Source organism: Palaemon carinicauda, chromosome 19 (assembly GCF_036898095.1).
Source record: "Palaemon carinicauda isolate YSFRI2023 chromosome 19, ASM3689809v2, whole genome shotgun sequence".
NCBI lineage: Eukaryota > Metazoa > Arthropoda > Malacostraca > Decapoda > Palaemonidae > Palaemon > Palaemon carinicauda.
In genome coordinates, this window is record NC_090743.1 from 74,891,404 (window position 1) to 74,903,410 (window position 12,007).

At 55.5% G+C, this 12,007-nt stretch overlaps 1 protein-coding gene and 1 pseudogene across 12 annotated transcripts in view; both read left to right on the forward strand.

Moving 5' to 3' along the window:
• The window catches only part of LOC137658678 (zinc finger protein ZFP2-like), a 196,301-nt gene that overhangs the window by 40,577 nt on the left and 143,717 nt on the right, over positions 1-12,007 (forward strand). The window lies entirely within an intron of this gene.
• Positions 5,163-5,281, forward strand: LOC137659333 (5S ribosomal RNA; annotated as a pseudogene).

Sequence of the window (12,007 nt, forward strand, 5' to 3'; positions counted from 1 at the left end):
GTTGCTGCTTTGATGGCCTCCTTCTGTTTCAGGATCGTTCTTATCGTAGATGGGCTTTGGCCATTTGTTCCGTAACTGAATACAAACCACGCTATTTACATGGGGTAATTACTTTGGCGACAGCCGATGACGAGCCATAAAGTTTTAACGAGGGTTTCCTACCCCGCCGCTAGTTAGCGGGGGTTAGGGAGGGGTAGCTAGCTACCCCTCCCCCCTCACACACATCGGTGATTGATTCACTTTACTTTTGGCTCGGAGAGACGACAGACCTGTTAGCGCTCTCCTCTCTTTTGACTGCCATAATTTTTGTTTGTTTTTTCTTTCAGTGTTTGTGTGTGAAGTTGGCCTCTACTCTCCTTATGCGCACTTGCCCTGGACTTCCCGGCCGCCCTTGTGGGACCTTTATGTCGGCCGTGGAAACGGATCCTCACTCCTCATGCCCCCAGTGTAGGGGCCAACAGTGTGATAGTTCTAATTTGTGCATTGAGTGTAGGGAGTGGTCTACCTCCCAGTGGGAGAGGTTTGCCCGGCGACGTAAGAAGAAGGCTAAAAGGGATTTGTTCCGTAACCGAAATACAAACCACGCTATTTACATTGGGTATTACTTTCGGCGTAGCTGAAATGACGAGCCATTGGATTTTAACGAGGGTTTCCTACCTCTCACTAGTTAGCAGGGGTAGAGGGAGGGGTAGCTTGCTACCCCTCCCTCCCTCACACACTGGTGAAATGTCTCACTTCACTTTTGGCTCGGACAATGGACAGACGTCTCTGTCTTTGTCCTCGCTTGGCAGCCATTATTTGTTTTGTCTTTACTTAATCACTTACTTTTCTTTTACTCAATATATATGGAAAATTTTTTTTGGGTTTATGTATATATTTGAGTATAGAAATCAGTAAGTTTCCTTTTCAGAGTTTGTGCTTGTGTGTGTAGTGTACGATATCTCTGTGGAGCCCTTGGCAGCGAGGCCACCACGGTGTAATTTCATGGGTTGCGATCGAGTTTGACTTCGGTCTTTCTCTCTCTTTCTGTTGAGGTCGTTCACCCTTACTACGTTTACTACTTCTGAGTAGCTTCCTTCCCTTGTGGGTGGGGTTGCTACGCCATATGTTTTGTCTCAATTAGTTTATGAATCTAATTGTATTGGTTGATTTTGCAGTTCTGTAGAACGATTCCTTTCGGGGTTTTCGTTCTTTATTTGTGTTCATTCATTTTTTTTTTTTTAAATTACGCAATTACATAGTTTCATAATTATAATTGTTATAATTCTGTGTTTGTTACAGCTCTCCTTCCGTGAGTGTAAGTGGTTGTGAGGGCACGTGCCTGTTGTGTAATTCTTGTGTTTTTTGTTTTTTCCTCGGGATTCCTCTTCGGAGTCTTCCCGGGGGAATGAATGTTAACTAATGATTTTTGTTTTTATTTTTCACAGTTAACGATCTAGTTCGTTTCTGTAATGTGGCAACGGAGTGAGCTCTCTTGTTGAGGCCTGGGGTTTCTGCTGTTGCTGCCTCCCCTATAGATCTTCATCAGGGGCGTGTCTCCTTCTCCTGGAAGTACTCCCGTGACGATTGACAGCTCTCCAGTTCATTTTAGAACACTCAGGAGGCTCGTCTCCTTGGGTGGGTAACTTTCCTTCCGAGGGAAGTTTTCCTATCCAGGCTTGAGTTTTTTCCCTTTGGGGGGATCTCCTCTTGCCTTTTTTTCGTGCGACTATGCTCTTGGTGCTGAGCGGTAGCACCTGCAGTTACGCTCAAGGGGCTGGGCAACTGCAGGAGCCCCTCTTCGGAGGATTATTTTTTTTTTGTTAGGTCACTGGCTGACCTGTCTCTTCTACGAAGTGTTTCTCTTTCGTTCGCGAGGGAGTACACTCATAGAGACTCCTCTTCGTAGGACTCTTCTGCTGTTGTTGCTGTTGGCCGCCTTCGCCGTAAGGCTCACCGTCCACTACGTCGTAAGGGCCTCCCATCTCCCTATAAGGGTGCTAAGAGGCGCCTTTTTGAATCTCCTCCGTATGCAGCCTGCAGCTCCTACCTCCTTAGATCTCTCCGGGGATCGATCTCCAATGCCTTCCTGACCTCCCGCCACTGGTGCTGATGGGCAGCAGTCTGACCTTGTCATCCGACGGGCAACGGCCCCTTCGGGGCAAAGGGTTGTCTCTCCCGGGGGGGTGCTTCCCTTGCGTGTCAGGGTTCCCCTGCGCGCCCTTCTGCAGTGTTAGCGCACAGGCGCTTTCCTGCTCATCAGCGTTTTCCTGATCGCTAGCGCTCTCCTGTTCGCCAGCTCTCTCCTGTTCGTCATCGCTCTCCTGATGATCGTCGCCCCACCTGCTCACCAGCGCTCTTCTGAGGACTCCGAACATCCTGCTGTTCCTGTTGTGCGCCCTGAGCACCATCAGTCTCCTGAGCGCTCTAGATCTCCTGCCCGTCAGAGCGCACCTACGCTTCCAGTTCCTACGCGCCCTGTGCGCCCACGTTCGCCTGCGCAACCTAGAACTTCGGTTCAGGTCTTGGACAAGGACTCTTCTTCTACGCACAGGTTTTCACGCGTCGCCCTTCTGCTCGCCAGCGACCACAGACGTGTCAACGTTTGCCTGCTCGTCAGCGATCTCCTGCGCGTCAACGATCACCATCGATCTTCCACTCGTTACAGGTCCCCTGGACACCATTAGTAGCGATCTAGCGCTCGCCTGCTGTGGACCATGATCTCCGGTAGCTGAGTCTTGCCATAGATCTTCCTCCTGCTCGCCAGCGCTCACCTTTACTTCTGTCCTTCTGTGCGCCAGCTTTCTTCAATCGCCAGCACACATCTGCGCGCCCTTTCCTGCCACGCACCAATGGGTGCCAACGGTTTTTCCTGACCGTCCAGGATCGCCTGATTGACAGCTCGCATCGGCGCTCACCTTCCTGATGCACCTGCGCGCCTTCTGATTAGCGCGATGTGCGCTAATCATCCCTAGTCTCTTACACATCAGCGATCTCCTGCGCGATTCTTCGCCTGCGCGCTAGCGTTTTGTCAACGCACCACCGCTTGCCAACGCGCCGTCGCTTGCCGACGCGTCATCGCTTGCCGACGTGCCATCGCTTGCCGACGCGCCATCGCTTGCCGACGCGCCATCGCTTGCCGACGCGCCTTCACTCGCCGACGGGCCATCGCTCGCCAAGTCGCGCCATCGCCCGCCTACGCGCCATCGGTCTCCCGACCGCCTGCGCTCGCCCGCACGCCCACGTGCCCGCGCGCCTACGCGCATGCGCACCCGTGCACATGCGCTCCAATGTTCGCTCGCGTGCAAACCGATGGTGTTCCATTGCGCGAATCAACGGTGTTCCATCGCGTGAACCGACGGTGTTCCATCGCGCGAGCGCTGTCTTGATTCCTGCAGTAGCCATTGCTTGCCTACGGGTCATCGCTCGTCTGTGAACTATCGGATTCCGACCGCCAGCTCTCGCCCTTCCAACCACGCTCGCCCTCCTTCTGCGCTCCCTCGCGCACTTTCGTCCGCGCTCCTGCGTGCCCGCGCACTAGCGCTTCCACTTTTGGCCACACGCGAACCATTGATTTACCATCGCGCGAGCGCCAGGGCGATTGCGACCGCGATTCCCGTCGGGGTTTCGCAACACGGCCAGCCTGGCGAGTTTTCTGGAGCGCGTATTTCCAGAACACGGTCTTCACCCCATAAACGCAGAGCATGGCACGTGCAAGAGCAGGAAGAATCTTTAGAGAGGTCTGGACAACATTTTTCTTTCCAGAACCTGGGTTAGCCCTTCCTCCTCGTCATTCCCTGGAAGGGTCGTGCCAGGGAGTTTTCCTTTCGAGATTTCTCCGTCGGGCAAGGGGTGACTGGTTTAGCCCTTCCTTTTCTTCATCCCTTGGAAGGGGCTTACCAGGTCCTTTCCCTCCTCGGTTGCGACCCGAGGTTTTGTACAAGGAAGCTCCAGGAAGATCATAGGTACTTTCCTCCTCTCAGGCTCAAGCTCCTTTGCGTTCCGTCGCCAAGTTTCGAACTTGCGGGCAAACTCGATGTTGGAGCATCTAGACACAGTGACCGAGGGCTTCCCCTCGGGTGTCTCATCCGTGGATGTCAGCAAGCTCAAACACTCTTCCATCCTTTGGAAGAGCTTGTTTGAGCCTAAGGACAGAGACATGGACAGCTGTTGTGCGGAGGAAGCCGACTTCCGTTTTCACTGCTCCAAGGCGCTTTCTTCCAGACCCTGCAGGCCTCCAACGCCTCTTCTTTCAGCCTCGTCGGCCTAAGTTATCGGACCGGCTACGGCAGCTAAGACAAGGTGTACAATAGTGGTCCCCTCCTGTCAGGGACAGGTAGCATGGGAGGCTCTCCCGGGGAGGCATAATCCTAGAGGGAGTGGATGAGTTCACAAACTCTAGGATTGGCAACCCCCCTTGCAGGTCTCACGCTGGGGGGATGCCTAAGGTTACTCATCCGGATAACAGCTTCCCGATGCCGATTCCTGCACGATCTCCGTGATCAGCCAAGGATATCGCGCCTCGCTCTTACCATCTCTCCGTCTCTGTCAGCGAATCCAGTGTAACTGAACCTCTATGCCATGGGGTCGGCAAGAGTTTTGCCCATTTGGGCAGAAGGATCCATGCCTTAGGAGAAGGTCCTCCATAGGGTCGTCGACGGCTTCCCCCCCGGCTTCTTCGGTCGATCCTTTCTCGTAGGAGAGGATCTGAGACGGGAGTTCCGTCGTCAACCTCTCAGCTCTGATCAAGTTTGTCGAACAAACTTCGTCCAGCGTGGAACAGCAGAGTCGATCAGACTGATAACGAGGCTGCAGGGCTCCTTAGGCCCTGGATCGGAAGGATGGGTACTTCCAGTTTCCATTCCATCCATCTTCCAGGAAGCTCTTGGAATTCAGCCTAGACTACAGGTGTTCGTGCTTAAGATGCAGTGTGGCTATCCCGCCGCGGCATCGCAGGTTTTTTCCCAAAGAACTCTCCCTGCTTTCCTCATGGCCGCTCAGGATCAGGCTTCCGCCTCCTTCGCCTTTTGGAGGTCTGGTCAACTCCGGTAGGCTCGGGTTCGACCTTCTTCAACGCCGGGACAAGCTTCCGAGTCTTTACCAAGAGGGAGGGATCATGATAATTTACTAGGAGCCTTCCCTACTTCGGCCTCAACATCTGGAGTATCTAGCCATGATATTGAGTCAACGGCCATACCACGTTGGAAACACCGCTTCTTGTCTGATCATCGAAGTTAAGCAACGTTGTGTCTGGTCAGTACTTGGATGGGTGACCGCCTGGGAACACCAGATGCTGTTGCCTCCTTCTCCGAGCCTTCCCTTCAGTTGACTGTGGCAAGGCTGAGGAGAGTTGCAGTACCTGTTCTCAGTCAAGCAGAGCTCTCAGCCCTACCTTGGAACGTTTCCTGGGTCTCTTTTCCTCATTGACCCGTCTAAAGTCCCGAACGGTCGCCTCAGGATAAGTTCCCTATGGGGCGGCCCAAGTTCCGGTGGTATCAAAGCAACAATTAACCGGACTTTCTGGCCCCTATGGGACCAGCGGAACGTTTAGATCTGCAATGGGGGTTGACCTATGGAACCTCTTGATGGGAGTGGATATTCTTGTCCTTTCCCCACATTTTGATGCTGTTCTCGGACTCGTCAAAAAAAAAAGGGGGGGGGATATGTTCCAGTTCAGGCCTATGGTCAGGACCTGAAGGATACCTCCCCATCATTCAGGCAGGCTTAGGGGCCGTAGTCTGGCCCCTCTACGGATCCTACAGTTTCTGCCGAGTCGCTCCATGTGCGACGACTTCATGGTACTGGCGTATTCCAACCAGCAAGGGACGCATTTTCATACCTTCGCATCTTGTAGTAGAGATACTGAGATGATCCGAGGTCCTCTCAATACCACTATCGGCTCGCTCATTCCGGGCAGATGAATGTTCTCTCCGACTATCTGAGCAGAGCCTCGCAGATAGAGAGTACCTGGGGGTCTTTGGCCTATAGTAACCAGCAAGTCCTGGCCTGGGGGACTTGATCGCGACAGCCTGGAACTTCAAGCTTCCGCTGTTCTTCCCCCCAGTCTCAGACCCCAAGACTCTTTGGCAAGATGCTTTCCGGTGACGGTGGGACAACATCGACGCCTGCGTCTTCCCACCATTGTTGTCTGTTGAGAATGGGTCTCAACAAGACCAGGTTGTCTGTCAACCTTTCGATGGCCCTGAGAGCTCCACTGTGACTATACGCAGAACGGTTCCCGGACCCTCTGCTTCCCCTGATGGAACTCCTGGGAGAGCTTCTTCCACGGCACAGGCTACTCAAACAACCACACTACAACATCTTTCACGAGCCGTTGCATCGCTTCGGCTTCACGGCTGGAGACACTACGCCGCCTCCTCAAGAAGAGACAACCCGCTACAGTTGTGGATCGGAGGTCGCGTCACCTGCGATAGTCATCCGCAGGGGTCTACCAGGCGAAGTGGGGAGTCTTCTGTGGTTGGTGTCGTGGGAGAGATACCTCTTCCCTTGAGGCCTCTTCTCCAGCAATAACGGAGTTATTGCTTTTTGGTGGGAGGAAACTCTTTTCCGCTCTCGGCAGTGAAGCCTGTCGCTCAGCCTTTCCCTGGCCTTCAGGCTGAAAGGAATAGACTTTTTCCTTCCCGCTGGACCTTTCTTCGCTCATGCGAAGCTGCGGACGTCCCTGCCCCCAGTCGGAGTGAGACCTCCTCCATGGAGCATAGTTCGGACTCTTTAGTCCCTTAAGAGATCTTCTCAAGGAACATTACGTCAGGCCTCTGATCGTATTCCGTCTTGGGGGACGATGCTCATGCTCACTCTGGCCTCGGCCAGTGTGTAAGCAATCTTCATGGTCTCGTACGACTCCGCTCTTTCAAGAGAATAGGGGAAGGCAACATTCAGGTTCACTCCTGAGTTGTTTTCTAGACCTAGAATCTTTGAGTCCCGGGCCTTCGGTCTGACTCCTTCAAGATTTTGAGTCTCCATTCTGTATCAGATGACCCAAACCTTCTTCTTGCCAGTAAAGGAATCGAGGGGTTATCTTTGAGAACAGCAGCAGTTTGTCCTCACGTGCAGCCGGGTTGGGAGCACAGGGAGGACACGGGAGAGTCACCAGTATACCTCTTCAGCTCGGACTCAAGGACATTCATCTCAACCTGAATCCAGACCCTCCCCTGTCACGTCGCCCTACAGCACGATGTCGGATACATCGCAACGTCCATCGCCTTCGAGTAGAACTACTCTGTGATGCAGGTGCTACAAGCTGGGGTCTGGAAGCGTCTAATGACCTTCGCAGCCGGCTTCCTGCAGGACGTGACCCACAGGAGTTTCGATATGTTTCTATCGCTCTGTGGTGGCTACATAACAGCTGGTCTAACCTCAGGCTCCTTTTTGGACAGGTAGCAGAAGGTTGAGGGCATTGTTATCAGGTTTTAGTCTGCATGAACGAAAGAAGTATGTCTGGCCCTTACTTCTTTCTTCATCGTCCCCACTACTGGGGAAGCAGCATCCTAGTCTCTGCATAGCTGACCTCAAACCTCTGCAGGTAAACCATGCTTCCTTGTGTTCCGAGTATTGAGTCAATACTGTCGCGTCCCCCATACCCTGACGAGGTGGTATTTTGAACGTCCTAACCCAGAGTTCCTGCTGGAACTCCAGGTCAACTGCCTAGGACGGGTCACACTTTCTTCCTTCACACACAAGCTTATGTAGGCCACACGTTTCCTTGCGGAGCAAGGAACTTGTGAGGTGCAGGGACTCCTTTTCTCGAGTGCGACTAACTCGGATTCTGAGTCCCCGGGTAAAGCCAAAGTCAGCATGGCTGGGGACTTTCCACCCTTCCTAAGGGGTAAGTCACCCTATGTAAATAGCGTGGTTTGTATTTCGGTTACGGAACAAATGACAAATTCGGAGATAATTTGTATTTTTCCTAACCATACAAACCTTAGTTATTTACATATATTTGCCCGCCAGCCCTGTCCTCCAAGTCAAGTCCTACCTATAAGTGAAGTGAGGCATTTCACCGGTGTGTGAGGAAAGAAGGGGTAGTAAGCAACCCCTCCCCCTACCCCTGCTAACTAGCGCGGGGTAGGAAACCCTCGTTAAAATCTAATGGCTAGTCATTTCAGCAACGCCAAAAGTAATACCCAATGTAAATAGCTAAGGTTTGTATGGTTAGGAAAAAATCAAATTATCTCCGAATTTGTCATATTTCTCCTTCCGAGGTCTCTCGGAAGAGAGAAAAGCCTAAGTCTTCTTCTTCCGCCGCCCATTCTTCCTCCGAAGCTCCTGCTCGGGCGGCCTCTTCCGAGAGGCCGGCGAGTGGTAACGTAGACTGTAATGTTGATGACATTAACCGATCCCGTGGTGAGGGAGAGGTCGTTGCCTATCATAGCGAGGCAGCTGCCCCTCCCCCCTCGAAGGAGGTATTTGTTTCTAACAATGACCTTTTTTAGCTTTGGGCTTCCTTGTGGCTTCAGGGTTCGCCCTCCAAGGAAGCCTTGTTTGGTATGATCAAACGGGGTGCGGCTGCCGAACAATCGTCAACCTCAGCGGACATAGATCCTCTGTCTGTGGTTGACGTTGTTGTGTTGGAAACATCCCGTGGGTCTGGCCAAACTCCCGTTCCTGTGGCTGCGGTAGCAGAAGGCTCTGTCTCCCCCTCCGAACATACTTCGAGGGAGGAGCTTGGTCCCATGGTCTCTCCTTCAGTTGAGACCCCCTCTCGGGGGAGTTCTCTGGTAGAGACGCCTCTTCGGAGGCCTATTGATGATCAGCCTGCTGATCCCACGGCCCCTCCCCTTCGCCGTAGAGGCCTTCCTTCCCCCTTCAAAGGGGTTAAGAGGCGCCTCTTCGGCTCATCGTCACCACAGTCCTCTGCGGAGGAGACGACTCGCCGTTCTCCTGACCTGCCTGCTACCAACCTTGACCTCTCCAGGGATCGTTCGCGATCCCCGTCGGAGGATGATCGTCTTTCGGGACAATGTGAGCTGTCGCCTCAACCATTGACATCTAAAGCTGCTGACGCGCCGGAGACTGCCACTGCGCATCCTCCTGACCCTTCGGGGCCTTAAGACCCTTCGGGGTCTCAGGGACTTGAGCGCGCAACTGCGCCGCTCGCCCCTAAGCGTAAGGCTCCGCCTGCGCACCCTGCTGCTGTTGTTCCTGACGTTCCTGACAAAGCGCCTCAGCGCTCACCCTTAGGCGTTCGCGCCACTGTTCCTGTTGCTCGCCAGGGTTCCCCTACGCGCCCACGCACATCGGCGCCCCGTCGCCCTCCAGCAGTTCCTGAAGTAGCGGGCAAGCGCCCAAATGCGCAGACGCGCCCTGTTCCTGTTATAGTGCCGCCGCGCTCTACTGCACACTTGCGTCCAGTTCCTGATATGGCGCCTACGCGTCCACCGGTGCCCCAGCGGCCTCCAGTGCTCACGCGCCCTGCGGCACCTCGCCGGCCCCCTGTTCCTGTTTCATCGCGCGCGATCCAGGAGGTTCCTGAGTTGGCGCACAGGCGCCCACAGGTTCCCACGGACTCGTTGCGCCTTGCGGGGGAGAGACGCGATACGCATCCCCGCGCGATTCCAGCTCCAGCGCTCAAGCGCACCCCAACGAGCCCACGTGTCGCTTTGGACCCATTGCGCCCACCTAAGGAGGTTCGCGATATAAGGGAGGCTCGCGATACGCGAGAGGTTCGCGATACACGCCCGCGCGCAGTTCCTGTTTCAGCACCAACGCGACCACACGTCGCGACGACTCAGCTCGTCGCCCCAGAGGTTGCCAAGTCAGCGCACGGGCGCTCACGGCCGCCTCTGGAACATCGCGAATCTACTACAGATACGATCGCGCCCGACGCGCCCAAATCGCGCCCTGTTCCTGCTTCACGCCCCGTGCCTGTCTTTAAGACAGCGGTAGTGGCGCAACTAACTCCAGAGCGCCCTCACGCGGCTCACACCACGGGACCTCCGAAGCAGCGAACCCCGGTGCGACCTGTTCCTGATGCGCGCTATGTGCGTCCACGATCGCCAGCGCAACTAGCGCTTACACAGGCGAGTAAACCGGTCCGTCCAGACCGTCAGCAAACCTCTCGTTCCCAGGTCGCTCGCGACCCTGCTCCCGCGCTATCGCGCCCTCGGCCAGTCCTACCGGACACCCGCTCGGGCGCTCCTGTTATCGCACGGCCTCCGGGACCGCACTAGGTCGCTGCGCGCTCGCGCGTTCGGCCTCCTCCTGTTCCAGCTCCTGATCGCCGCACGCCCACACCATCGCCCACTCGCGCTCGCGGGCATGTTCCCGCTCAGGCTGACGTGCGCCCCCGCGGCCAGGCTCCCGCTCTGTCGCCATCGCTCCTGACTATCCTCCTGCCCGCCATCGCTCCTGACCATCCTCCTGCACGCCATCGCGTCCCCTCGCCCTCCCCCGCCCACGCGGGTACTCGCACGCGCGATTTTGCAGCTTCGCGCCCTCCTCTCGCGCGCGACCCTGATCTAGGCCCGTCACACAAGCCCCAGCGCGATCACCGACAGGCGGTTTCTTCCTTGTCGCATTCTCCTCCCCGCAAGCGCAGACCAGCGCGCTCGCCAGATGGGTAACGCTCCTCGGACAGTTCTAGGGATTCTTCTCTTACAGCCCTGCAGGTGAACCCTGAAGAGGAAGAGAGGAGTCTCTCCCGTGGATCCTCCTCCGAGGCGTGTGCTGTCCCCGCGTAGATCCTTGCGCAAGGATCCTACTCCCCCTCAGACCTTCTCGCCCTCCCCTGCGGAGGAGGATTACCCCTCCTCAGGGGAGTCGGTTGAGCAGGAATACTCCCCCATCGCACCAATGGTGGATGTTCCTCCTCTTCCCGACAGGTCTCCTCGTCCCGAGGTGGAGAAGGACTTGCCCCCATCGCTTCTAGAGTCCTGCATCCCTCCCAGGAGGGAACCTAAGGACTCTAAGATGATTCCCAAATTGTCTACTAGGATCAGACAGGAACAGCCCAGAGCCGTAGAGGATGCCCACGTTTCTCCCCAGGAAGAGCCTCTGGGGTCCGGAGACTTCGCTGCAAGTCTAACAGGAGGGGAGCACCAGGAGTCAGAACACGCGTTCTGGCAAGTCCTGACTCTCATGAGGAACCTTAATGGGATTCCAGACCCTGAGGTCCCACCTCGTGAAGGTAATGACACGGTCCTGGATCGCGTCTACGGCACTCAGAAGCCCTCTAGAGCCAGCGCAGCATTGCCCTGGTCCCAAGGGATGAAGAGCGCCAGAGACAAGATCGAGGGCCAGCTCGCGGAGCTTGCCTCCTCCAGCAGATCCAGTGCCGGGAATAAGCTCCTCCCTCCTCCTCGTGTCCATCAGAGGAGGTACTTTGAAATCCTCGAGGAGTCTTCGCTGAGCCTTCCCTTACATCACTCTGTGGAAGGACTCACAGGGGGAGTCCCTCTTGAGAGGCTCTCCAACCGGCACGTATCCTTCTCAGCCTCTGAGATCCAGAGCCAGGAAAAGGTCATCAAGTACGCCAAGCAGGCCACTTCATGGCTCGGCATCTGGCTGGGGTCTCTGGGCATCCTGGTGCGGTTCGAGGATCTTTCCAAGGAAAGCACCAGGAAAGCGCTGGAAACCTTTCTCCTCTCGGGCACACGGACCATCGAGTTCCTGTCCTACCAAGTCTCGAGCTTGTGGGCCAACACGATCCTCAAACGCAGGGACGCTGTTCCCGAGAGGTTCCACCTTAAGGTTCCCAGCGCCGAGTCGAGGAGGCTCAGACACTCTTCCGTCCTCGGTAAGAGCTTGTTTGAGCCTAAGGACGTGGAGCTCTCTGCCAAGAGGTGGAGGAAATCCAACCAGGATTCCCGCATCCATAGGGCCCTGACATCGAGGCCCTATAAGCCTCCGGCGGTTCAGCAGCCCCGTCCCGTCAAGGATACGAAGAAGACTACCGTAGCAGTGAAGCCCAAGGTGTCTAAGCCCTTTCCTGCCAAGGGCAGGAGGGGAAAGAAGTCCTCCAGGGGAGGCAAGAACCGTAGAGGCTCCGGCCGAGGCCGGAAGCGCTAGG